Raw genomic sequence first — 23,316 nt, forward strand, 5'->3', positions numbered from 1 at the left:
GCGAATATGATGGATAATAAGGAGGGATTAAGGATAAGCCTATTAAACATCAAATTAAGTTATGATTTCACAAATTAAGGACCAAAACATCATGTTAGACAACAAATTTGGAAGAAAAAGTAGTTCAATACACAGTAATTCTATGTAGAAATTACTGGATTTATGAATTTAGCACCAAAATATCACGATATATTGAAAGCATTGACTACAAAAATGCGTTGGATAATCCAGAACGTTGGATAAGCGAGTGTTGGATAAGTGAGACTCTACTGTAAATACTACATAGCATTACTGCGCATGGAACTACTTTTTCTGTCAAATTTGTTGTATAATATGATGTTTTGGTGCTTAATTTGTATAACGATTACCTAATTTGATGTTTAATTGGCTTTTCCTGAATCCCTTCTTATTATCCAACATATTCACTTATCCTGCCGGCCTGTTTACGTTGGATAAGTGAGACTCTACTGTATATTTCTAATCTTATATTATCTGCTTAGAACTGGATGATCTGAGGCCCCTTCTTCACAGTTGTATAAAATGCACACTGAAGTGGATTATATGGTAGTGCGGAGTCAAGATAATCCAGTGCAAAGCAGATAATATAAGATTATAAATGGGTTATATAGCTGTGTGGAAGGGCCTTGAGTCTACACTGCCATATAATCCAGTTAAAATCAGATAATCTGTGGAAGAAGTCTAAGTGAGGCCTAAATCTGCCTGTCCCCTAACTGAACCCTGGCTGTCCCTTGGCTGGTTGCTAGGCAACCAAGTGGGCAGAGATTAGCCCTCTAAACTGGCAGCAATTGGATAAAAACAATTATTGCTCTCCCTCTAATTAGGACTTTATTTTTTTCTTTTTGTTGTATCAACCTTGAGGCGTGGATGATGGGTTGTGTTGTCAAATTTTGAGGTTGGTGGGCCTGTAGTTTTGTTGTTTTGTGAATTGCCGTGATGCCGTCACTCCTTTATATATATAGATTATATTTTGTAGTATATATAATATATACTCTAGCCAGTATATATTAGCTTTGAAAAGCATAGGAAAGGGTTAACACCCCTGTGGGGTTTGTTTTGCTGTCTGTGCCCTTGTTCAAAAGATGTCACTTCACTTTCTGTCCCTATAACAATTAGATTTTGAAAAAAAAATGTTTGTTGTGAAAAGGAGTATTGGTTCTAAATCTTCAGTGGAGACCCCTTCCCAGGACTAGATTTCTGTCACTTCTTGTTGTCTCACCCCCGTTCTTCACTATGAGTTATTTATAAGTCAAATGTTTGTAATTCAGGGACTGCCTGTATACATTTCTGTGTTTGTATGTGTCACTTCGTCACCTCTTGTCACCTCTTGAGAGCCTCCCCTTGAGTTTCTGAGGAAGAAGATGGTTTTATCAGTTTCCCTTCCTCCAATTACAAACTCTGTCAGCCTTGGTTAGTAGTTGGATGGGAGACTTCCAGTGAACCAAATTGACCCTGTTTAGCTTCCAAGATCAGAAGGGATCTGGTGCCTAGAAGATGTTTAGGCACCAATTTCTTCTCTTTCTATCCCATGCTTCAAAACAGAACTCATAAATCACCCTTCTCTTTCTAATGAGAAGACAAATATATTGAATAGGTTCACTGCATCTCTCTTTTTCTTTTTGGATTCCAATTCCAGTTCCTTTGGATTGTCTTTCTTTGTGCCCTTCACATCTCCCTTCCCTTTGCTCTTCATGTACTAGTGTTAGATATAGTTAGGTAACTGGGCCTGTGGTTGTATGTACATTTGCCTGGGAGTAAACACCACTGAATCCAACTAGATATTTCTGAGTAAGCAAGTCTGTAGGACTGCGACCTTATCCATGTTTTTCGAGTCACTTGCAGTGAGCATAATAGATTCATGTGTAAGGGTCAGGCTTGTTGGGTTGCCAGTTGATTAAACATTTCTTGTTATGAAACTTATAATTGATATTTGCATAATTAGCAATAAGTGCAATTCATAGCTATATGGTAAAACTCAATATGGGTGGCTTCTTGAACTTTGATCAGGGAAACTTATGATTCAATAAACAGGTGACTGTTCTTTGTTAACACAGATCAGCTTGATTGCTTTTATTTCCTGCTGTGGTACAGTATAAAAATAGCCTTGAATATAAGCCTTCTAAATAAAATGGCCAGCTGTAATTAATAAGTATAACATGGTTTACCCTGATAGTGAATTAAAGCCTGGACCTTGTAAACAACCCTTAATTTTTAAGAGCATTCCTTATTTTTAACGTCTGTTATCATATTTCAGAGGATTTTCAGATTAGTAGTGCTGAAAATGCCATACTACTGTGTCTTTGTATTTTTTCTACTTCTGAAAAACAAAAAAAGTCAGTGATAGTTGGGATTTCTATTTTTGAAAGCATATTTTGTAATAGATGTAGGTAGTAGGAAGTAAATAACAAATCAATATCTACCTTTCTTGTGATGAATGGCCAGAAAGGGGGGGGGGGAGGTATTTGCTACATTTATATCTTTCTGGGGAAAACAAACCCTGTAGGTTGAAGCAAATAGATTCCTATCTTGGTAACAGGAAGTCCATGTTTTGCCCTCTGCCTGAACACCCTGATATGTCTTATTAGCACTAATCTTTGGACCCTTTCTTCATCTGGATAAGAGAACCATTAAGTTCTTTTGAATAATATTTCTAAGCTGACAGATTCAATATATATTCTCAAGCTCTACAGCCATGTAAAGGTTTATGCTTTGAAATAAGGAGCATATTTCTATATAGCAGGCAAGCATATAATTTGCAAGAGTATAATGTTTCATTTCACCCCCAACAAACTTCTTCTGTGGGCAGATAATCCCATTTGTTTATGCTTGGAAACTGTGGGTGGTGATTTTCTGAATCAGCTAAGCAAACTTGCCATTACATCACAGGTGCCTTTGAGGACTGGCTACTTAGAGAGCTTAAGGAAATGACCAGTGCACTTAACTTGTTCCTTTCTCGCCCTATCAAGTGACAAGCCTTTGGGTGTTGAATAACACTTAAAGTGAACACCTCCTCCCATATTGCTTCTGCTTGTTTGCCTTTGCCTGGTGGGTAGAACAGAAGGGAGCTGATGTAGCAAACTTTTCCCTAAAGGAACATTGCCAGTTTTTTAATTGGACATGAGTTGGCCTTTAAACAAACTAACCAGGAGGGAACAAAAACTTGGCTCATAGTTCAAACTTTTGGGGGCAGTGAAGAGAGAATGTAAGAATTTCCCCCATGCCTCTGATTTTACATGTCATGATTCCATTGCACAAGCTTATCTTGGGAAAATAGTGTTGAATGCTGAAATTGTTGGTGATAGTTTGGATGTACAGTAGAGTCTCACTTATCCAAGCCTCACTTATCCAAGTTTCTGGATTATCCCAAGCCATTTTTTGTAGTCAGTGTTTCCAATATATCGTGATATTTTGGTGCTAAATTCGTAAATAACAGTAATTACAACATAACATTACTGTGTATTGAACTGCTTTTTCTGTCAAATTTGTTGTAAAACATGATGTTTTGGTGCTTAATTTGTAAAATCATAACCTAATTTGATATTTAATAGGCTTTTCCTTAATCCCTCCTTATTATCCAAGATATTCACTTATCCAAGCTTCTTCCGGCCCGTTTAGCTTGGATAAGTGGGACTTTACTGTATTTTAAAACTGTTTTGATTCATGTATCGTATGTAGAGAAAATAACTTCAGGCTTGGAGAAGAAATTAAGTTGAATCCCAGAACAGTCTGAGTTCTGCTATTGCTATGATCTGTATTCCAGCCTCTTTTTGTAGCCAGATTTAAAATGTTCCCCAGAAAATCAAGTTTAAGAATAACACATTCTGCAGACAAGAGCCAGCCCAATCCTCAAGCCATTTTCTCATTCTCTTACCAAGGTCTAGCAGTGTTAAAAATAAAATGGGCCTAACCAGACAAACTACTAATCAGGTAAATAGGGCAGCTAACTGACCCTTTAAGAAAGTTGTCCAAAACATATGTGATGTATGAATGTGAAAATTAGGCTGTAATCCAAAGTTCTCTCTCTGTTTGTGTTTTTATGTATAGAGGTCAAGGAAAACCAAGTGCTCATTAGAAGTAAAATAAGCTTACATATCTATATGTGTCATCAAGTTGAAAGGTTTTTGAGTGGGTGGTATATGTATGGAAATAGGCAGGGCTTTTGGTTTGTTAAGAATATCATGTCTTCTGTTGGACTGTTTTGATATTATATATGTAGTCGATCAGTAGGATAAGATTACCAAGTAACTTAGCCTTGCTGCCATTTTGAGGATCTCCCTAGCTCCTTGATTCCAAGACCTCAGTGTTGTTTATGAAAGATAGATTATGCAAGGTCTTGGACTAATGTGACAGAGCACACGTCGCTGTATTTCATTAACATGTATCACAGGAATGCCTTCAACTTGGAAACTTCTGGAATATGCATGTGACTTCCTCTCTTCAGTTTCCTGTTTTTTATATTTTTCTCTTCTTGTTATGAAACTGTGTCTTGAATCTGGGTTTTTATATTAAACTAAGTCTGTCTAGTTAGTTCTTATGTTCCCCTCCCTGATGTCAATGCAGTCAGAAGCTGACTTACATGTTACATAGTATTTTTTGTAAAAGTTAGAGGGTTTATTGAAATTTTGTATAAACAATGTCCCATATGGGGCTACAAGGGCTTAAAGGTTTTCTCAGTCCCTTTGTACCAGTCCTTGTGCTGTGTTCTGAGAACAGAAGGCCTTAGAACAGTCATCGATTGTAAAGAACCACACATGCAAACTTCAGTGGTTCATTATTTTACCATGTTCACTATGAAATTAGCCATACCAGAGCAATATGACTACAGCAATTTTTCCTGCTTTTCTTGAAATGTTTCCTGTATATTGCTGTATGGGTAATTTCTCCCAAGTGTTTTCATTCCAAATAACATAACAACTGACCTACTTTGTACAACTTCCTTATGACACATTTTCCCAGAAATATATTGGGACTATGAGGCAACTACTACTGTGGTAATCCCTCTTTTCTTTGAACAGAAATTGGGCAATCAGCTGTTTAGAAAACAGAAGAAAGATCCAGATTACTAAAACTCTTCCAACCTCCAGTATGTAATGTGTGTGTGTATGAGAGAGAGAGGGAGTTGTGAGGGGCAATTGCTATGTAAAAAATCATCAAAACTTTGGAATTATGGGAGATAGCTGAGTCAGTGCTGTGGCTCCTGGCCAGTAAGCTCTCTTGATTGTTTGTTTGAACATAGAAAAGGTAAAGGTAAAGGTTTCCCCTGACGTTAAGTCCAATCATGTCTGACTCTGGGGGTTGGTGCTCATCTCCATTTCTAAGCCGAAGAGCCGGCGTTGTCCGTAGACACCTCCAAGGTCATGTGGCCGGCATGACTGCATGGAGTGCTGTTACTTTCCTGCCTATTGATCTACTCACATTGGCATGTTTTCGAACTGCTAGGTTGGCAGGAGCTGGGGCTAACAGCGGCCGCTCACACTGCTCCTGGGGTTTGAACCTGGGACCTTATGGTCTCCAGCTCAGTGCTTTAACGCACTGGGGCTCCTAAACATGTTTGAACATGGGAGTCCTAAATTGATAGGGATTACTTTTCCTGCACAGAGGGTTAGTTCTTGCTCTTTTTAACAAAGTCAAGTTTATTGATGCATATAATGCTGCAGTGGAAGTTGTGTCCCTCCTTCTCAACTAAATGACAATATTGGGAGATGTTTTGGGCTTCTGAGTGTCATATCTAGCATATTGCCAAAACAAACCTTGTTCCAGATTGTAGAAAAGATAAATTGCATTTCCAAAGCAAATATAGCATGTAGGGCACTTCCAGACATATATTAAATCCTCTTCGGAGCGGGTTTAAGTCCCCACACCCTGGGAAAACAAATGGGTTTTCCCATGGGCTGTCCTCATTGCAGCATGTTAACTACCGTGCTGGAATGGACACAGCCCAACCCCCCCCCCCCTAAAAGCTTTTAAAAAAAAACTTGTATGGCTGCCATTAGGGCTCTCTTGAGGCTTCCTGGCACATACCACTGCTGTGACGGGGGAGGAGCAATTTGCTTCCTCACCTCCTCACGCAATATTAGTATGCACCAGGAGGCCTCCAGAGAGGCCTAATGACAGCCTGGTAAGTTTAATTTTATTTTAAAGCTTTTAGGGGGGATTTGGAGAGGGGTGGGTTCCCTCTTCACTTCTTCGGGCCCAAAGGCCCCCAAAGAAGCAAATTGGGCTATGGGGACAGACTACTGGGTAGTCCAAGACCGGGTAGTCTATCCCCACAGGGCCCATACTCCATTAGACTCGGGCCTTTCAGGATGCCCCGGGTCTAATGGAGTATCTAAATAATTCATGACAAAGCAGGGTTTTCCTGCTTTGTCATGAGTTATTCCTCTTTTACCGGAGGCGTCATTTGGTAAAAACAACACCTCCAGTAAAAGTGTGAGGGCTTGCACATTTTGGGCCCGTAGTTGAGGGCAAATTTCTTGGGCTGTGTTTGTATTAGATGTGTTACACTTTTTAAAGTTTACCAGTGTAAAACAGAGATTAGCTTGAAGCCCTAATGTCAAATACCTAGTGAAATTCTTGAATGTAGGCTTTTCAGGTGAAAGAATCTACACTGGATGTCTGCTGAGGTTGTAGATACCAAAACAAGTGGATTCTCAAGTTCCGTTATGTAAGTGGTGTAAAATTGTGTCCATTATACAAAATGACCAAATCAAGGTTTGCTTTTTGGAATGTTTTTAAAGATGTGTTTTCAAGCCATGGATGATTGAATCCATGGATACAAAATCCAAAACTACAGAGGACTATAATAAACGTGTTTCTCTCTAGGGCAAACACCAGGTATATCTGCCGTTTCTTACCTCTGTGAACCTCTCAGATTCAGTTAGGTGGTTAAGGGTGAGATTTCCAGAGTAAAAGAACTGTAGAAACAAGTGGGACTGGGTTCAGCTTTCAAGTTCCATGGGAAAAGCTCTCGTGAATGTGGTTAGGATCAGGAGCAGTTTCAAAAACAGACTCCTTATTATGCATATTTGAGCTCTTCTTGGAATGGCTGGGCACAGTTTAAACCCATGGATGAATACAAATAAAATACAAAAACAGCAGAAAGCAGTGCCAAAATCCCATTATCAGCCTTGCAAATAACAGTCAGATCCCATGCATTATTATTCAGCTCCTACAATTAACACAGAGAATGCTGATTGTACCAAAAAAAACCAACAACAGGCTATTGCTATTAGGAATGTAGGAGCACATCAGCAAAGGTGGGTGGATGTTGTTGTTGTTGAGTATACTGTCAGACCTACACAGAACAGCACAAATGCTGAGAGAATCTAATAGTAGTCTTTTGCATGTTCACCATGAGTATCCTCAAATTCACATTTCTGCTTATAAGAATATGTGAGAAGAACCTCTCAGTACACAATCTGTCTTATGCATGTCTATTTAGAAGTAAAGATACATCTACACTGTAGAATTAATGCAATTTGACACCACTTTAATTGCCATGGCAAAATTCTGTGCAGTCATGGCAGATGGAGTTTTGCAAGGTCTTTAGTCTTCTCTGCCAAAGTGCCTCACCGAACTGCAATTCCCAGGAATCCATAGCATTGCATCATGGCAGTTAAAGTGGTGCCAAATTACATTAATTCTACAGTTTAGATGCACCCTCTGAGGGACTAGGACAAGCCATGGACAAGACAATTGGTCCAGAGACATTACACCTTTGTATGTAATAATAAGGACTATAATTCCACAAACTGGTTCAGAAGCATTCACGTGAGCTTACTTTTCTTTTATTCCCTCAACATCTAGACTTTTGCAGTAGAAAAAAAACCAAATCAAGAAATTGGGAAGGGGGTGATTTTAAGCAAAAATCTAGTAATTCAACACTCATCCATTGTCCACATAGACGGCCAATGACTCCAGGGGAAAATCCACAAATCTCACACACACATTGCTACAGTATTCACACACATGTATGTACACTTAGCTCCTCTAGTCTTAACACCTTTGTCAAGGTTGACTATGAACAGGCTTTGGCTGCCCATTTCACAAAATAAAATTCTGAGAGAGTCTATACAGCCTTTTCTACCTGTCCTTTGGCTTTTGGAATTGGCTGGAAAGCTGGAGAAATCTTCAGCACATAAGCATGCTTAGTATAGGCACCCTGTCAGATAATGTTTTGAGCATGCTCAGCACCAGACATGTTCAAGAGTCCTTGACCAGTAGTGAAGAACTCGGGAGATTCAGGAAGTGAGTGTAGAAGAAGAGAAAGTCCCTTCAGTACTGAGCTACTAAAAAAATGAGAGACCTGGATCAATTGAGCCATTATAATCTGGTCTTGAGACTGGAGCATTGTTTCCAAGCCTCTTTGGCTGTGCAGTTGTCTGTGGTATATTTTAAACAGAAACATTGTTAAAAGCTTGATGTACATGATACATTTACTATGTTTTCCACTGACTTTGTTTCAAACTGGCTGGAAAAAGATGGTACACCCACACAGTGACCATTTTTTTCCCTTGATGTTTTCAGTGATAGATGGGAATATACAAATAGTAGCAGACAAAGAATTCTATTGTTGGTAGTGCTTCAGGGACTGGACCACTGTCAGAGTGATTTAGATGTAATGGCTTTTGTTGTAGTAGCAAAGCACAGGATCCAGGTGCAGGATTTTGAGTGCCTGTGAAAGTTTGCTCTGATGCATGTGGTGTGTCTTCTCACCTCTGCTGAAACAGCAGCAGTCACTGATGGTACCATTTTATAATAACTCTTGGATGTTTCATAAGTGCTATGCAAAAAAAAAAGTGTGTGTGAAATGACGAGGGCTGAAAAATGTGGTGTTACCATTGGTCCCTAATAGTGCATGCTAGGCGCTGTAGGAAAAAAAAAACCCTAGCACCTTCCTGTGTGACAGTGCTCTTACAATGCACTGGATAGTTTTTTCCATGACAAATAAAATAGACATTTAGAGCTCTGAAAAGACCCAGAAGCCATGTCAGGGAACAGGAATAGGCTTTCTATTAGAAAAGGAATATTTTAATAGTAATTTGGGGATCCAGATGGGTTCTCACTAAATAAAATGTATTTGTATTATATAGGGCAATACGATATTTGGGCCAGGTTGACACCTATATGCAATGAAGGTTTGTCATCTCACAGTTTAGCTAGATACTGCTGTGCTGACTAGTCAAATAATGAGGAACAGATTTGGTAATTTTACATGGTCTAATATTTATTTTTATTTTATTTGCTTCATTTCTGCCCTGCCTTTCACACACTGGAGGGGACTCAAGGCGGTTTACAAAATCCAACAAAAATTCAATCCTACACAGACAAAAAAAAAAAAAATCCATCAAAGTTTAAACAGTCTAAACCAGGGGTCCTCAAACTTTTTAATCTGAGGGCCAGTCCACAATCCTTCAGACTGTTGAAGGGCCGGATTATCATTTGAAAAAAAAAAATACAAACACATTCCGATGCACACTGCACATGTCTTATTTATAGTGCAAAAACAAGAACAATGAAAGAACAATACAATATTTAAAAATAAAAACAATTTTAACCCAACATACATTTATCAGGATTTCAATGGGAAGTGTGCTCCTGCTTCTGGCCAATGAGATAGTCAAGTTAATTAGGGTTGTTGTTGTTGTTGTTGTTGTTGTTGTTGTTGTTGTGTGCCTTCGAGTCATTTCAGACTTTGGGCGAGCCTAAGTCTAAAATGTATTTATTTATTTATTATTTATTTACTGCATTTATGTACTACGTTTGTATCACACCCTTCTCACTCCAAAGGCGACTCAGAGTGGCTTACAAATTATATGTACATGCAATATATTATATTATTAGCATAGCACAATATTAGCATTATATATTACTATATTGAACTATTCCACTATACTGTAATATTATTAGTAATATTATATGTAATATAGAATATATAATTACTATTATTATGGTATTATTATTAGTGTTATATTGTATTACATTATAATATTATTATCAATATTATATGTATATACAATATATTATATTATAAAACTGAGGGCGGGGGCCAGGTAAATGACCTCGGAGGGCCGCATCCGGCCCCTGGGCCTTAGTTTGGGGACCCCTGGTCTAAACATATAAGCAATTAAAACACACAACAATAAAACAGGTTAAAAACCATATAAAATTCCAAGTCATGATCTCATACTTATCCATCATAGTTTTCTAAAATCCATAGTCCATTATTCAAGCTGTTTCTTAGTCTCATTCTGTAGTTCCCTATTCACCAAATTCCTGTGTAAAACACCAGGTCTTAAGTTTTTTTTCTAAAAACCAGGAGGGATGGGGCCTGCCTGATGTCACTAGGGAGGGAGTTCCACGACCGAGGGGCCACCACTGAGAAGGTCCTGTCTCTCGTGTCCCACCCCCCCTCCCAATCGCGCTTGCGAAAAGGTTGGGATTGAGAGCAGGGCCTTCCCAGCTGATCTCAAAGCTCTTGTAGGCTCATAGAGGGAGATGCATTCGGACAAGTAAGTTGGACCGCAACCGTTTAGGGCTTTATACTACATTCCAGAGGCCTGATACCTACTGACTTTCACAGAAGCTAATTTTCTTCCTACCAGTCCCATTTTGTGCCTGAGGTCTACTCCTACCGTATAGTGTTCATCACAGTGACATTTATTGTGCTTGAACCCAGGTGTGGACTATATGAGTCCTAGTTCAATCCTGCAGTTTTCTGGTAGAAAGAAACAAATGTTTAATATCATACTTCACTGTACATGTTTCTACTTGTTCCTATTTTAAAAGAAACAGTTGAGTCCAGAACAGAGCCATTTGTTAACCTTTTTTCTTGTTGTCTTGCTGTTTCAATTCCCTGGAGCAAAGTAAAGTATTTATCTTACTGATTTCAGTTACATTAAAATCTGCCAATAAATATGGAAAACAAAAGAATGGCCCACAGATTGGTAATGCTCAACATGGATTCCAACCCCCAAGAACAGGGCCAACAGCGATTGCAGTAACCATAGTAACCATTGCATTAATTTCCCATGCAATCAGAATAGTGTTCAGAAATCTATAGCAAATACCTTTATCAGGGCCGGCCGGAGATATTTTTTAATGTGAAGCGGGGGTGCTGAAAAGCGCCCCCGCCACCGGCCCCGCCTCCCGCGCCCTGGCCCCGCCCAGCGTGCCCTGGCCCCGCCTCCCACGCTGCGTGGGAGGCGGGGCCAGGGCGAATAGTGAGGGGGGTGGGGCCAGAGTTGGCCCCGCCCCCCGCCCAGCATGCCCTGGCCCCGCCTCCCACGCAGCGTGGGAGGCGGGGCCAGGGCACGCTGGGCGGGGGGGCGGCGCCAGAGTTGGCCCCGCCTCCCACGCTACTCCCGCTTGCCCGTCTGGCCTTCTCTAGCAGGCCAGACTGCAGCGGAGGTCCCTCCAGGCCGCAATCGCCTCTGCTGAAACAGCAGCAGCAATGGAAAGGAAGAGACACTAAGAGCCACGTTACAAATTTGATGTAATACTAAGTGTACCAAAGAATTGCAGAACAAAAACAGCTTGTGCTGTATAGATTAAAGATAAAAGTATAGATTATAAAGTCTTTGGTTGTGTTGATCATGAAAAACTATGGGCTGTTCTTAAATAAATTGATGTGATTGTCCTATACTCGGGACAAGAGGCTACGGTCAGGACAGAATATCAAAATGGTTTCTGTTGGCAAGTATGTATTTAATCACCTATTTAATTTGTATGCTGAATATATCTCTAAAGCAGTATTAAACTCAGTAGAAGGAGGCATGACAATTGAAGGAAGGAACATGAACAATTTTAAGTTATACAGATGACTGCATACTACTAGCAGAAAATAGCAAAGATTTGGAGCTATTACTGGAGAAAGTCAATGAAGAAATGTGATGCTAGATAAGAGTTCTACAGATACTGTGGGCTGCTAGAAAGAGAAATACAGTAGAGTCTCACTTATCCAACACTTGCTTATCCAACGTTCTGGATTATCCAACACATTTTTGTAGTCAATGTTTTCAATATATATTGATATTTTGGTACTAAATTCATAAATACAGTAATTACTACATAGCATTACTGCATATTGAACTACTTTTTTCTGCCAAATTTGTTGTCTAACATGTTTTGGTGCTTCTTTTGTAAAATCATAACCTAATTTGATGTTTAATAGGCTTTTCCTTAATGCCTCCTTATTATCCAACATATTCGCTTATCCAACATTCTGCCGGCCTGTTTATGTTGGATAGGTGAGACTCTACTGTAAATGGTTCGGAGAGCAAATCAAGCCTGATCTCTCCTTAAAAGCCAAGATTTCTAAGTTGAGACTGTGTGAGAACCTGGAAGGTTTTGGAAAGGCTTCTGAGATTGTATACAAATATTCAACGCAGGAACAAGAGGGCATTCTGTTGGGGAAGATTTGGAGCTATGGTTTAGAGCTACTTCTTTCTTACCACAAACTCTGTGGATTTTTTTTCTTTTCTTTCTTTAGTTCTGAATCAGAACATTTTCTACTTGAATTAATGGAGTTCCAGATAATAGAACATATATTTGACTTCTCTTCAGCTTTGTTTGCTAAAAGCATGTCAGATTAAGTTTATATGTTGGTTAAGTAGCTGAAAGGTTTTTTCATTTAGTAATTTTATTTCTTTTTGGAATTTACATTACATTTTTGGAAATGCAGAAAAATAACACTTTTTTCCTGAGAGATTTTTTTTTTACAAAAAAATGTAATGTTGCTCAAAGCAATTAATATTTCTGCATGAGGAAAGCAGAACTGCTGTTTCTGCACCAACATTTCAAAATTCTTTTCTTAGATGGTTGAACAGAAATAAAGGAGTAACTCAAATGTCTACAGCTGAGAGGATCCATTCTTCCATGTACTTTATTCATACAGCTCACTATTTTGGTTCTTATTATGAAGGCAAATATATCACAGGACTTTCTTGGCAAGGTTTGTTCAAAGATGCATTTTTTTTTTGGGTTGGGACCGTTGTCCATCTTCTGAGGTTGAGATGCGGGTGCGAAACTTGCCCAAGGTCACAGAGTAGGCAAAGCAGAAATTTGAACCCTCGTTCTCCAGTGTCCTAGTCCAACATTAAAACAACTACATTGTTGGCTCACTACATAAATAAATACTTTAAATTAATCAGGTGTTTTCTCCATAAAAGGGATTTCATTTTAAAAGTGTGGGTTATGTGATTAGAGTGGTCAAGAATCTAACAGCACCTTTGAGAGTAATTGTTTTATTTTAGCATGTGGTTGCATACATTCCAATGCACTTCTTCAAACTCACTATGCTAATATGTAGTGTTAAAATACTGGTATTTAACAGGTGCTCAAGGCTATCTTTTAGGGATAGGAACTGGCAAAACTAATGAAATTTATGGGGTCACCATACGTCAACAGAGGACTTGAACGTCAACAGAGGCCTTTTAGAATAATTCCATAGTAAAGTGGATAGTATTGGAGTGTAATGGGATACACAAAGATGGAAATTTGTGTAAATAAACCTTCAGATTACTGTGTAAGATGAAAACAGATCTGTCAAGCAATTTAACAGTATGGAAGTCTTTTATCTATAGTATGTGAAAGCAATACATTAAACCCACGAACAGTCATTTCTCTATGTTTGAGAAAATGAGTGGAGAAAGAATTTGGTAGTTATATGTGTAATCTGTGATCAAAACACATACATTAATGAAAAAAGCATGTCAAGAAACAATTTGTGAAAATGTCACAATTCATTTGTTCTCTTTCTGATCTTTTCTTCATTATTATTTTTTGTTTGTTTATTTTGGTTGATGCAGGAAGGTTCAAAGCAGCAATCTGAAAAAGCCATTGATTGTATGTTCAGGAAGATTAACATATTATCCCCTGCTTTTGAGGGGTATTGCAGTTTCTAATGTCAAGTTTGTCTCCATCTATATCCATGGTTTCACTTACCCATGCTCTAAAGAATATTCTTCCCCAAGTGGGCTTTTCAAGGTCGCCCAGTGCAATTATGCTTCAACTCTAAATTTAGTCAAAATATAGGGTTCGCTATTCACCATTTCAGGTACCCATGAGATGATGGTGGTGATGGTGTCTTAGAAAAAAAATCCCTTATTAAAAATCCCTTATAAAATGCCTTATAGATATGGAGGTTGAACTTACAATGGAAAGGGCCATTGCTAAGGGATGGCATGTATCACATTGAAAAAATGACACGGTCATTTTAAAATAAAAATTCCATAATATCCTGATCCCAGTCCACAACTGTATAATCATTCTTACCTGCCTGCACCTTAATATTGTACTCCATTAGTATTTCTAAATAATACATTGAAATCAACTGCTAAAATTCCCCAGTTCATCTCAAAACTGATAATTGAATCTTAATTTGTACATAGCTATACAGTAGAGTCTCACTTACCCAACATTCGCTTATCCAACGTTCTGGATTATCCAACACATTTTTGTAGTCAATGTTTTCAATACATCATGATATTTTGGTGCTAAATTCATAAATACAGTAATTACTACGTAGCATTACTGCCTATTGAACTACCTTTTCTGTCAATTTTGTTGTATAACATGAAGTTTTGGTGTTTTAATTTGTAAAATCATGACCTCATTTGATGTTTAATAGGCTCCTCCTTAATCTCTCCTTATTATCCAACATATTCACTTATCCAACGTTCTTCCGGCCTGTTTATGTTGGATAAGTGAGACTCTACTGTATGTTCTGTAGCCCAGTACTTGGAATTCTAGAATACAATGATTTCACTCAGTTATAACAGTCAAGATTACTAGTAAAGACTGACTAACTTAAATATGAGTCTTAATTCTGAACAAACTACACACAATCCACTTCTGTCTCCTGACAGTGAGCAGGTAAGTGAGCCAGAAATGGTTTAGTTAGTGTTACATCTGAAAATTGGCACTTAGTTTCCTGCTCCTAAACAAGCCAGGATTTATAATTGAACAAGAACAAGCCTTTATCTTTCTATAAACCAGGGATTCCTGGAACCAATATACACAACTTAGTCTTTGGTTCATTCACAGTAAGCCAGGATTCACCAACAATTCTAGTTTTTTATGTGTGAATGAGATTAGCATATTCATGGTAACAAGGAATGCACTTCTTAGTGTTCCTATTAATTTGAGCAGTCATCCCATAAACATTGTTAACTTGAACATATTAAAACATATTTTAGTTACAAAAGAAATTAATAAACCATAGAACTTTTATTTTTTAGAATGGGAGCCTTTTCAGTGAGAAGTATCTGAGAAGATGAGAACTGGACAGTCTTACAGTGTACTCATTGCCGCATAGAGGTTTTGGATGCTACTATGGAAGCTTGGCTGTATGTTTACAGATGGAAGATGGAGACTTGTTCAATTTGTTTTCATGCAGATGATCAATTATGAAATGCCAACCCTTTGCTGATGTGAGATTATTCATGTTTCAGAGCTGTACAGCATGAGTGAGAAGTACTATATATACCCGAGTATAAACCGGGTTTTTCAGCCTTTTTTTAAAGGCTGAAAAAGAGCCCCTCAGCTTATATTCAGGTGAGGGTCCTGGCAGGAAGGTGTGGGGCATAAAGACCAGGACCCTCTGCTCGAGAGAGGAGGAGAGGAAGGCCTCTTCTCTCCTCTCTGAACAATAGTCGGGCGCTGCCCTTCTCCTCCTCGCTCGCGCACCACCCTTCTCTTTCTTTCTCGCTCGCAAAGTCACAAGTCTCTTCACCTTCACCTTTCTCCTCTTTTCCTTCTCCTTCTAATCCTCTCCTGGTTGTGTCTGCCATTCTGGGTGTGAGTCAAGAGGGGAGGGGGTGCGAGGGAGCGAAGGCATGTCCACGGAGGCTGCATTTGCTCCTCCTCCTCCTCCTCCCCCTTTTCCCTTCCCTTTCCCTCCATTCCCCATTCTGCTGCCTGGCTGCAAAAGAGAAATCTGAGGCAAGTCTTGCCTTCTTTTTCTCTGCCTTCTTTTTCTCCTTTCTCCTTCCTTTTCATCTTCACTTCCTCTTCTTCCTTTTCAATTCTTCCTCTTTCCTCTTTTAATTTTTCTTTTCTTTTTCTTCTCCCTCTTTCTCTTTCTCTCCTGTGTTGTCCTTGCCATACTGGGTATTAGGCAGGAGGAGAGGGAGGGAGAAGAGAGAGAAGGCATACATTGTTGTGAGTCTTCTGGGCTGTCTGGCCATATTCCAGAAGCATTCTCTCCTGACATTTTGCCCACATCTATGGCAGGCATCCTCAGAGGTTAAGGGGTCTGTTGGAAACTTAAGTAAGTGAGGTTATATATCTGTGGAATGTCCTGGTGGGGGAAAGAACTCTTGTCTGAGGTACATGTGACTGTTGCAATTGGCCACCTAGCATTGAATGCGCTTGCAGCTCCAAAGCCTGGCTGGTAGCTGCCTGAGGGAATCCTTTGTTGGGAGGTGTTCTGTAACACCTCCCAAAAAAGGATTCCCCCAGGTAGCTACCAGCCAGGCCTTGAAACTGCGGGCCATAAAATACTAATCAAGGTGGCAAACTACAACATTCACAGTATCTCAAGCAGACAAAAGTTCTTTTCCCCACCCAGGACATTCCACAGATATATAACCTCGCTTACTGATTGATTCTTGTCTGGAATTTCCATTTTTTGAGTCATGCTCTTTATTTACTGTTCTAATTTTAGAGTTTTTCAAATACTGGCCACCTGATTTTGTTCATTTTCATGGTTTCCTTCCTTCTGTTGAAATTGTCCACATGCTTCTTGTGGACTTCAAGAGAAATCAAGAGAAGGCATGCTCCACAGAGGTAATAGAGTAGGAAGAGACCCAAAAAGGTCATGTAGTCGAACCCCCTGCTTTTCAATGCAGGAAAAGCACAATAAAAGCCCCAGTAAGTGGCAACCCAGCCTCTAATGATGATGATGATGATAATGTAGGAAGAGATCCCCAAATATGATGATGATGATAGCCTTAAAGGCAATGTAGTCCAACCTCCTCCTGCTTTCATGCAGGAGCACCACAGTAAAAGCCCCCAAAAGTGGCATCCCAGCCTCTAATAATGCACTTCATTTTTTCTGCCTAAGTGGAGTATCTTGCATTTGTCCTTGTTGAACTTCCTTTTGTTGGATTTGGCCCATGTCTCTAATATGTTAAGATCATTTTGAATTCTGCTCCTGTCTTCTGGAGTATTAGCTATCTCTCCCAATTTGGTGTCACCTGCAAACTTGATGATCATGCCTTCTAACCCTTCATCTAAGTCATTAATAAAGATCTTGTAGAGAACTGGGCTCAGGACGGATAAAGAGAAGGCAAAGCAAGCATGCAGGAAGTGAGGAAAGAAAGAGGCAGAGACCATTTTTATTTTTGAAATGTACCAGTAGTTGCTGCATTTCCCACCCTTGGCTTATACTCGAGTCAATAGGTTTTCTCAGTTTTTTGTGGTAAAATTAGGTGCCTTGGCTTATATTTGGGTTGGCTTATCCTCGAGTATATACGGTAAATACTAATAATGAACAATTTTTAGTAAATGGATTGTAAAAACTTTTTTAGTGGCAAATGTAATTGGAGGTGAGTTCATGACCATAATCCTAATACTTAAAATACAGTAGAGTCTCACTTATCCAATGTAAACGGGCCAGCAGAACGTTGGATAAGCGAAAATGTTGGATAATAAGGAGGGATTAAGGAAAAGCCTATTAAATGTCAAATTACGTTAAAATTTTTACAAATTAAGCACCAAAAACATCATGTTTTACAACAAATCTACAGAAAAAGCAGTCCAAAACACAGTAACGTTATGTAGTAATTACTGTATTTATGAATATAGGGTCAAAACATTGCAATATATTGAAAACATTGACTACTAAAACATTGGCTACTAACAAATTGACTCCAAATAAAGATAGAATTGCATAAAATGAACTTACAGTAGTAACGTTTTCAGAAATTAAATTCATAAAAAGTTCAGTCCTTACTACCTAGAGAAACAGCTGTGGATCAGGGCGGGAGGCAAACTGCGTTGGATAATCCAGAATGTTGGATAAGCGAATGTTGGATAAGTGAGACCCTACTGTAGTTGTAAATATTCTATGATTAGTTACTGCAATGGCAACTACAGTCCTTGGATTAGTTACATTTTAAGAGGATTGGAAAGGAGCAGATTGAAAACATTCTAGATTTAACCCATCAAATAACATATTCAAGTGTAAGTACCTATGCAGATATTCCCTAAGAATAGCTGCTGAAAAAGGGTTAGTTTTGAAAGTTGAAGGCATAATATTATATCTGTTTATTAGGTTTCTAATACTTTTCATGAAACAGTACATTTTAGGAAAATTATAATTTCAGAATATTATCTGTGCAACATTTTCAACTCTACTACAAAGTCTGGTTGTCTGAAGGCCTCTGATAAGCCTTTATGTGGAAGAGACTGTTCACAAAATTCCAGTACAGCATAAGCGATACACAATATAGTTCAGACATGACTTGGCTCATATCCCTCTCTTGCAGAGGTAGGGTTGTGGCAGGTCCAGGAACTATTTTTCTCCACTTGTGATATCTGGGGGCCAAGCAGAATGACAATAGAGGGCAAACAAAAGCCAGAAGTGTCATAAGTCCTCATATGGGGAAAAAGTTTTTAAAACCATAAATAGTGATTTCCATCCCCAGAGGCTTCCAAAAGAGACAGCTCCTCCCTTTTTGGCAAGAGTATTTTGGGGAGTCTGGAGAGATTGCTGGTTTGGAGAGCCACATGCAGATCTTTGCCCAGCTTTGCTTTCTTCAAAGTGGTACCCTCTCTAAACAAGTAATCAGACAAGAGTTCCAATTGGAATCCAGCTGCCATGTATAAGCCTTGCTGATAATGCCGATGTGCATTTGTATGCACAAAATATTTTGGCTGTAAATTAGTGGTTCTCAACCTGTGGGTCCCCAGATGTCTTGGCCTTCAACTCCCAGAAATCCTAACAGCTGTTAAACTGACTGGGATTTCTGGGAGTTGTAGGCTAAAACACTTGAGGGCCCACAGGTTGAGAATCACTGTTGTAGATGAAATAAAACTGATAATTTTGTTATCCATCTTTGAAGATTAATCATTCAAAACTCAGGAATTAATGAATATCCTCAAATTAATATGGTAAATGATAGTTTGGTTAGTCCAAATGGCTCTTACCCTTTTGTTGAACATCTAATTTTCTGAAAAATATAAGGCAGTTTTTAGAAAATGTTTGTGTTTGATTTAAATACGAAGTTTTGAAATAAATGACAACAGGATTATAAGCTTGTTCTGAATTCATATTTTGATTGCTGCAGTCATAACGTCTATAGCAATCATTCCCAACCTTTGGTCCTCCAGGTGTTTTGTACTTCAGCTCCCATAATGTCTAACAGCTGGTAAATGGGCTGGGATTTCTGGGAGTTGAAGTCCAAAACAACTGGAGGATTTAGTGTTAGGAACCACTGGTCTATAAAATGCTGAGTGTCTTTGTCAAGGACAGAACGCCACAAGGTTCAAAATAACAGAGTTTATTTAATTACAGAACTCAAAAATGCCCGTAAAAACACAAGGGCCAGGCAATTTTAGCCTTTAGGAGCAAAAAAGGGACAAGGGAAAAACGTACAAAAGATAAACCGGATTAAACCGAAGTTTAATCCGGGTAAAAACAAACTGCTTGCTTCAGCCTGAGGGTAAACAAAACAAAAGCCAAGGAACAAAAGAATGCAACTAATTGGCAGCAGATTCCTCTCTGCTGCCAACACGGTGCTTAGAGGAACTTGCGTCGCTCCCACACACACAGCAGACAGGATTTCCAACACGAACAGATCAGCCAAGGATTGTAGCAGAAGAGTAGACCCAGTTCCTTTCCGTGGTTCAAAGCCAGAAGTAGACGTTGTAGTTTCCAAGTCCAGAAGGGGGAAGACAAGCCGTGGTCAGTTCAATCCGAGTTTTCAAAGCAGGAGATGGCGTCCGTCAAGAAGACGACGGAAGGTCAAGCTAATAAGAGTAAGCACAGGTTTGCACAAACAAATGCCCACACAATTCCTCCCGCCGTCTGACCCTGAATTCCAAAAACAACTTACGTCTCAGCACAGGAAAACACACCAGTCTTCAGGAAAGCGTCCCACACAGATCCCAAGCGTTTGTCCAGATTACCTTGCCCAACGCAATTTGCAATTGCTCCCAAGCCCCATTTTATGCCAGTTACAAATCCTCATCACTGTCAGCTGTCCTCCTTAACCCGGGCGTTTCCTCATCACTTTCCTCATCAGAGCTGGAACACCTCTGACTACGCCCCACAGCATCTCCAGCTGTGGATCCCGTCCCATCCCTCCAGCTAAGCCATGGGTCTAATCCTGAAAGTCCCCATTCATCTTCTATCCCATCATGACCAGTGGCACCCAATTCCTCCCTTACCCGAGTCCAATCCATCTCATCCTCCTCCGAGCTAACCAGCCCCTCCTCCATTCTCTCCGTAAACCCCTCAAAAGACTCTTCGTCAGATGGTGCTGCAAAAATGTCTCGCAGTCTTTTTCTTTCTCGCTCCTCGAGAGTATCTGACTCTCGAGGAGTCTTACGCCCACGTCTGTCAGTAACAGAGCCATGAGGCTCAATCATAACAGTCTTGGCTGTGAAATGTAATGAGATGGAAGTACACCAGAAGACATTAGATTAGTATCCATCCCTTTCCTTTTGTAATTTTTCATATATGGCCTCCTCTGCATTTTGAGAGGATATGCATTTCCCAGAGGACTACACTTGTATGCTTTCTCTGAAAATATGTTTAGTTTGGTCCTTAGATGCTAAACAGAAGACAAACCTCAGTTTCAGAAAAACTATCCAACACCTCTCAAATATAAAAGGTCTCCAGGCTTTCTCAGGTCATTATTCTCTTTTGGGGCTTTTTTTTTTGGTCTTGGAATCTGGCTAGAAAATAATCAGGGAAGACGGAGTATGTGATAAACAAAGGATATAAATGTGCTGTTCTTCAGTATTTCTATGTTTGGGAGATGATATCAATTTTTCACTAAAATACCATGATGCATGAATGTGCAGGTTTGTCCAAGGCTGAGCTTATATTCAGACTTACACATTTTCAGGCAAATGTTTTAACAAGATAATAAACCAGACTGCAACAGAGCTTTAGTGAATTAGGTTTTGCTTCCGCTTTTCAGCATATATCATGAAAAGTATACTTGACAGTTGATCAGTTTAAACAAAGTTATGTGACATTTTTAAATGGCACATTAGCATCTACAACAGCTTTGCAGATAAACCCACAAGGATAAGTCGTCTGCTAGCTTCTGGCCCCTATTTGCATACTAGCTGCAGAAGGGGTAAAATCTCTTTTTCGGCAGATATCATGCAAATGCAGTAATAGCCTCTTAAGAGACTAGTTTAGAAAAGGTCTTCCATAAAGCTGGTGGTGGAAGGAGGAAATAATCTTTCATTTACTTTTTGGTTTAATTGTCAAGTTGAACATGAACGGAAGAAACTATATTTCTTCTGCACCTGACATAAAAGTTTTCCCCTGACATTAAGTCTAGTCATGTCTGACTCTGGGGGTTGATGCTCACCTCCATTATTAAGCTGAAGAGCTGGCTTTGTCCATAGACACCTCCAAGATCATGTGGCTGGCATGACTGCATGGGTCTTCCTGTTGGAGCGGTACCTATTGGTCTAATCACATTTGCATGTTTTCACACTGCTAGGTTGGCAGGAGCTGGGCTAACAGCAGGATTTTATCCCGCTCCCTGGATTTGAACTGCCGACCTTTCGGTCAGCAAGTTCAGCAGCTAAGTACAAAAACTGAAATCTCCATGCCTCCTCCTTTGGATTGGTCATTTGCCCACATAAAATTTCTAATTGAATCAGGGAACATGAACATTCGTTGTGCTTTCTCTTTTCCATTTCCATTCCTTAAGAGATGTGATGATCTTAATACCATTCTAGGAAAAATTCAAATAAAAAATCCAGTGTGGTTGATGTATTTGTGTGTGGTGAAACTACTCAATGTAGTATGAATCATTTCCATGTGGCAAGAACGGAGGATTTCCTCCTGTGATCTTAATAGAGTCTTCAGGTTCCCCCAAAAAACCATAATTATAATCCTGTTCCTGTGATACCATCATTTTTTATTTTCCTGGTTTCGTTTGATCCCAACGCTTATTTACTGCCAACAAGAGTTTTAAACTAAAGGTAGACCTACTTGATCACACCCTTGTCTTTTTGTCCCTGGCCAGCACTAGAATGCAAACCTCCCATTGTCTCTGAAATTGAATTTGGCACATTGTAGAAAAGAGGCTCTTTAGACAGAGTTAATACAAGCTGTCCTTTTCAGTTACCAGGAGAGAAGACAGTATTGTGGTAATGTAGTGGCTTCCAAGGGAGAAAATATTCTCTTTGTGTAGTGAATCTGAAAAGTGACATTTTCATATGCATGAATGAATACTGACCTTTAATATGAAATACTTGGAAGAAGAGAGGCAGATCTTGATTATAGAATAGTTTAGAGATGTTCTGTATATCCTTTGATTGTAAAACATCCAGACATGCAAACTTTGCACTTTCTTTTTCAAAGAAGGAAAATAATTAAAATGTGGAGTTGTTTTGGTAAAGGTATAATTCTAACATTTGATCTCTGTGATGTTCATATGTGTTGAGAAAGAGAAGGAAAAGGACCCCTTTGTTTTAACATGTTAACAGAAATGTAGAAGTTTGGCTAGTCTGATGATTCCCTACTCCCCACTTTATGCGTGTTGGAATCTATATATATACAAATGTAATGTGCATAATTCCCATGGAGTAAAGAACAAAACTACTGGACCGAACCACACCAAATTTGGCCACAAAAGACATAATCATCCAATCTATGTGTTTCGATAAAAAAACCCTATAAAATTAGGTCCAAAAATTACTAACCACGCATGCACAGTGGTCCCCCGGGAAACTTGGTGACGTTAGCCAGGTGGGCGGGGCTTCAACGGCCACCGTGCGCCATCAGCAAGGCATAGATTGGGTTTCTGAGAGCCATCAAAATGAACAAAACCTGGCAGCCAGCATTAAAAAAAACTCTACAATCTGGACAGTAAATAAAGAACAACACTCTGAAAATAAGGGTATTCCAGACAGGAAACAACCAGAACCAGCTAACACCCCCCAACAAAGGATTCCCCCAGGGACGAAACAACCATTCTTTAAAGGTGCAAGTCCATTCAGTGCTAATCAAGGTGACTAATTACAACATGCATACTTGCCTCCACAAACAAAAAACGACTTAGGATGATGCCACAACAACACGTGGCTGGGCACAGCTAGTAT

General features: G+C 39.3%; 1 protein-coding gene and 1 long non-coding RNA gene across 6 annotated transcripts in view; one reads left to right on the forward strand and one right to left on the reverse strand.

Annotated features, from left to right (window-relative positions):
- ndfip2 (Nedd4 family interacting protein 2) overlaps window positions 1–23,316 on the forward strand; it is a 106,253-nt gene that overhangs the window by 49,136 nt on the left and 33,801 nt on the right. The window lies entirely within an intron of this gene.
- On the reverse strand, window positions 19,508–20,618 carry LOC134297580 (uncharacterized). The gene is made up of 2 exons (XR_010004377.1): window positions 20,079–20,618; window positions 19,508–19,992 (listed from the first exon to the last, which is right to left on the reverse strand). It is a non-coding gene; the product is annotated as an uncharacterized LOC134297580 (long non-coding RNA).

The sequence above is a fragment of the Anolis carolinensis genome, chromosome 3 (assembly GCF_035594765.1).
Source record: "Anolis carolinensis isolate JA03-04 chromosome 3, rAnoCar3.1.pri, whole genome shotgun sequence".
In the NCBI taxonomy this organism is placed as follows: domain Eukaryota; kingdom Metazoa; phylum Chordata; class Lepidosauria; order Squamata; family Dactyloidae; genus Anolis; species Anolis carolinensis.